This window comes from Pogoniulus pusillus, chromosome 38 (assembly GCF_015220805.1).
Source record: "Pogoniulus pusillus isolate bPogPus1 chromosome 38, bPogPus1.pri, whole genome shotgun sequence".
NCBI lineage: Eukaryota > Metazoa > Chordata > Aves > Piciformes > Lybiidae > Pogoniulus > Pogoniulus pusillus.
Genome location: NC_087301.1, coordinates 3,362,708 through 3,368,241, shown reverse-complemented (window position 1 = coordinate 3,368,241; position 5,534 = coordinate 3,362,708).

Genomic DNA, 5,534 nt, shown 5'->3' with positions numbered 1-5,534 from the left:
ACCTTTTCCTGCAGTGGCTGCTCTAAAACCCAAGCCCATCCTTCACAAATCAACAGATTTGGGCTGCAAGTGCAATGCTTACTCTGGTCACCTGCTGGCCTCCTGTTGAGCTTGCCTTGAAAACAGTCCAGACTCATGCCACAAATAGTAACAAGAAATGATTGAGACATCGTGGAGAGGCTGCTGCTGGGCTCTTCTCACAGGTAACTGGAGACAGAACAAGGGGGAATGGCCTCAGGCAGGGGCTGGGCAGACTTAGATTGGACATTAGGGAAAGGTTTTTCACAGAGAGAGTGGTCAGGGGCTGGAATAAGCTGCCCAGGGAGGTAGTGGAGTCACCCACTATGGATGTGTTTCAGGGTGGTTTGGACGTGGTGCTTAGGGCTGTGGTTTAAGGTGAATCTTGTAGGGTAGGGTTCTAGGCTGGCCTTGGTGATCCTGAGGGGCTTTGCCAGCCTGGATGCTGCTGTGATTCTGTGGCCCCCCAATACCTGCCAGGCTCACCATTTTTATTGAGCTTTACAATACCAATCCATTGGGTTTTTTTAAAGCCACCAATCTTAAGTCATCCAAAAATCATCCCAGAGAGGAACCAAGCTGCAGAGCAGTTCCAGAAAGAGAGGTTGTTTAAAAAAAGCCATGCAGAAGTTTGCTTCTCCCCTTGTACACTCAGGCACATTGTCCAGGCAGAAAGCAGCTGAGTTTGCTTTTGCTGTGTTATTCCACTCTGATTTCACTGCTCACTTCTGCAAAATCTGCCTCTAAATTCCCAAGTTTCTGATGCTTTCAAAGTTCACCCCTGGATTGGGCTTGTGTGGCAGTTCTGGTGGCATGCAAAGGACTGACAGGATGATAAATAGGAATTGCTAGATGGTGATAGGAATTTCTTGGGCTTGCTGTGACACTTCACTGTTGTCAAAACGTGTTGGCTGCTGTAAACCATGACAGTTCCCAGGCACCACTAACTTTGTGGGTGCCTGCATGCTTAGATCCAAAGCTGACTGTATCCAGAGATGGCTTAAGTCACCAGACACAAAACCCTTCAGACTCATCTCCTACCCAAAGGGCTACTGACCTCACCTGGACTTGCAAACTATCAACACTCCTGACAACAGAGCACAACTCATCTTAACAACAAAGACCCCAAAATGAGGCAGGGCCCTCTTTACCACTTTTAGACCCAATCTGAGTTCAAGCATGGAGTATGTTTGGGCTCTGTGGCTTCTTCAAGCCCCACTCCATGTGCCTGCTTGGACATGAACCCTGCAGAGAGAATCATAGAATCAAGCAGGTTGGAAGAGACCTCCAAGCTCATCCAGTCCAACCTATCCCCCAGCCCTATCCAGTCAACCAGACCATGGCACTAAGTGCCTCATCCAGTCTTTTCTTGAGCACCTCCAGGCACAGTGACTCCACCAGCTCTCTGGGCAGCCCATTCCAAGTGGAGGCAAATCTGATTCCGAGAGGCTGAGCCTTGAGAGTGAACTAAACTGCGCTGAGCATAGCCTCTGAGATCACAACCAAAATGAGAAAGATGCCTTTTGTTCATGGCCTTGGGACACTCCCTGACCTTCACAAGGAGCAGGAGGAGCAGAAGGATCACTTGCAGTGGCTCAGATGACCTCTTGGCAGCAAGTGCACACATGCAACCGAAGGCAGGTGGAGGGCAGCATCTCTGCCTCACAGCTGTGCTGCAGTTAAATCTTTGTTCTGTCTTACAGCACTAAAGTTCTTCCAGAAGACATAAACAAGTCAGTCGTGGTTTTGGCCTCCTATATACCACTCAGCATCTGTATTTGTCTGCAGGAAAAGCCCCCAAAAGCCACAAGGTTTCTTTTTTATTTACCTCTTTTCATCTTTGCTTATTTCCTATGAAGAAAAGGAACCCAACCTTGCTTTAGTTAGAAACCCAGCCAGAAACAAACCCCCTCTTGAATTCCTCTTCATTATAAATGGATTGTCAATGTGTTAAATAAATCAGTGAAAATGGAAATCCAAAAATAAATAACCATCCTGCTGTTGCTATGACAACTCAAAGTTGCCTTTTTTTCACCTGGACAGGGATTTTATGTTTCACAGTTAGTAACCACTGAATAGGAGGGTCACATTTATTCTTAATCCTGGCACATTTCACCACCTACCCTCAACATGACCAAACCCAAAAATAATAATAAGGAGGGAGGGGGGGGATTATTTTGGGTTACTTTTTAGCAAATGAGGGAAGATGAAAGAAAGGAGCTATTTTTCATTCCAGACAGGAGAAAGAGAGAGAGATACACACCCTATTTACAACAGCATAGCTTATAACATCTACTCGGCTCAGAAGGGACAGAGAGCACAAAATATTACAGTAGGATTTCAAAGGCTTGGAGGTGGTGCTGCTCTGCAAAAGAAAAAGGCCATGGCATGTCTGAAAGAAGATTAACGTGGCTGAAAACCATGGTTTAGCTCCTGCTTTAAACAACTTTACTCTGGTGAAAAGCAACAACCTCTCAGAAGGGCAGCAGGAAGGAAACATTTTGCAACGTGTGCCATTGTCCATGCCAGTGAAACCTGCGTCTACATGACCCAGCAGTCATGACTGCAGAGTTAATGTGCTCTCTAATCCTAGATAGCAAACCAGCTCCCTCCAAAGTCCCTGGCTAAGGAATGCCCAAAGCACTGAAGAATCAGGACCACACATTACATTGGAATGACCTTCTGGGTTGTACCTGGCATGCACCTCAATGTGAGCCTGCAGTGCCAGTGCAGCCCAGACAGCAACCCTGTGCTGAGCTGCAGCAAGAGCAGAGTGGGCAGCAGGGCAAGGGAGAGGATTCTGCCCCTTGGCTCTGCTCTCCTCACACCCCACCTGGATTCCTGTGTGCTGTTCTGGAGCTCCCAAATCAAGAAGGACATGGAAGTGTTGGAGTGAATCCAGAGGAGCCCATGAAGATGCTCAGAGGGTTGCAGCAGCTCTGCTATGAGGACAGCCTGAGAGAGTTGAGGCTCTGTAGCCTGGATAAGAGAAGGCTTCCAGGAAACCTTGGAGTGGCCTTACAGGATGTGAAGGGGGCTACAGGAGGGCTGGGGAGGGACTATTGACAAGGTCTGGTAATGACAGGATGAGAAGGAATGGGTTTAAAGTGGCAGAGGGGAGATTCAAACTGGATGTTAGGAAGAAGTTGTTTGCAGCAAGGGTGGTGAGACACTGGCACAGGTTGCCCAGGGAGGTTGTGGCTGCTCCCTCTCTGGAGGTGTTCAGGGCCAGGTTGGATGAGGCCTTGAGTGACCTATTCTAGTGGGAAGTGTCCCTGCCTATGGCAGGGGAGTTGGAACTGGACGATCTTTGAGGTCTCTTCCAAGCTAAACCATTCTATGATTCTAGGCACTGCCTGTTACATGGTGCCCTACCATTTCTTTGTGGTGGGAATTTTACCTGGAGTTGGAACTGGATGATCTTTGAGGTCCCTTCCAACCTAAACCATTTCATGATTCTGTGATTCTCTCTGTGGTGGGAAGAAACACTTGTCAGCTGGAGCGGGAAGCAGAGGGAATTTTGGCAGAGGGGAGACACAAGAGCCACGACCAGGACTCCATCTCTCCTGGGAATCCTTTAGCCAGCTCAGAAAAGTCACATAGAACATCTTCAAAACATCCTTGCCCTGACCCAAATATTCCCCTTCAGTTTGAAACTTCGTTTCAAAAAGAAAACCTTTTGAATTGAGAGGAAGGAGGAAGGAGCACAGAACCAAACTGCTTCTCACCAGAAGGCTCCTTAAAGCAGCCTTTCCCACCAAAATTACCTTTTGCCAGGCGAGGAAATTAATTAATCCAAATCAAAGCCTAACCTAATGGCAAGAAAACGCCAAACAGTCCCCAGATGAGGCAGAAACCCCTGGCAGTAAAGTGCTGAACTCACACAGCACCGTCCGGAACTGATCTGGCCGCGCTCGATGCGGTTTCCAACCGAATGTCTGCAGGGTTTTGTTAGCAGAGTGTGTTCCTCCAGCCCAAATCTGCAGCCAGTCACTCTTGTTTGGTATAGATCTGTACACACACATATGCACACACACTGGGATTGTGCAAATGCTCTAAACAAATATGGGTGTTTGCATCCTGACTTGCCCGAAAAGCAAAGCAGACTGTTCAAGCAGCAGCCGCTGAAAGCAAGCATTCAGCTCTCCTCAGAGGCTCGTTTTCCTCTAAAAGGGCCTCTCAGACTCAGTGACAACTCTTAGCTGCCTGAGAGGGGAAAAAAAAAGGGAGAGAGAATAAAAAAAAAGAGAGAGAGAGAGGAGAAAAAAAAAGAACCACAACACTGGAATGGGGGGGGGGGGGGGGAGAACCTATTTTCCAGTGCGAAGTAATCCCTGCTCCATTGCCATGGCACCAGACATCCGTCTCTTTCTTTCATTGACCAGACGAGGTCCTCCTCAGCCCCTGGCTTCTTTAAGGAAAAAGAAAGGGAGGGGGGGAAAGGTGGGGTTTGGGTGGTTTGGGTTTTTGTGTGTGTGTTCCTGTGTGTGTGTGTGCGTGCCTGAATTTGTTTCCTCGGTAGGAAAAGGAGTCATTAAAGTATTAGTTTAGGTTGATTGATTCTTCAGGGGAAGGAGAGGGTTCTGGGGCTTTGTAATCTCTGACATGAGCTCAAAACAGAGGCTCTTCAGCCTGATAGGATGTTGAGAGAAGAAAAGGAAGATGCTGCTTGCCCCTTGGAAAGGCAAACGGCACAGGTTACAGGCTGGGAGTCAAACCTCTGCCAAAAACTCGGTGCTTTCTCCAAGGACATTAGTGACATGCAGAAGAGCTGGAGTGCAGCATTCTTCTTCCTGCTTTGGAGACTTTATACATGTGGCAGGGTTCTGAAATGCCTTCTACCAGGGCAGCAGCTGAGAACCTGGCTGTGGGATGCAGTGAAAGACAAAAAGAATAGAAAGAAATAAAGGAAAGGAAAATAGGGGGAAAGAAAAGAGATGGGGGAGGAAAAAGAAGGGGAAAGAAAGGGAGGAGAGGAGAGGAGAGGAGAGGAGAGGAGAGGAGAGGAGAGGAGAGGAGAGGAGAGGAGAGGAGAGGAGAGGAGAGGAGAGGAGAGGAGAGGAGAGGAGAGGAGAGGAGAGGAGAGGAGAGGAGAGGAGAGGAGAGGAGAGGAGAGGAGAGGAGAGGAGAGGAGAGGAGAGGAGAGGAGAGGAGAGGAGAGGAGAGGAGAGGAGAGGAGAGGAGAGGAGAGGAGAGGAGAGGAGAGGAGAGGAGAGGAGAGGAGAGGAGAGGAGAGGAGAGGAGAGGAGAGGAGAGGAGAGGAGAGGAGAGGAGAGGAGAGGAGAGGAGAGGAGAGGAGAGGAGAGGAGAGGAGAGGAGAGGAGAGGAGAGGAGAGGAGAGGAGAGGAGAGGAGAGGAGAGGAGAGGAGAGGAGAGGAGAGGAGAGGAGAGGAGAGGAGAGGAGAGGAGAGGAGAGGAGAAGGGAGAGGAGAGGAGAGGAGAAGGGAGAGGAGGGGAAGGAGAGGGGGAGAGGAGAAGAGAGGAGGGGAGAGGAGAAAAAAAGAGAGGAGGGGAGG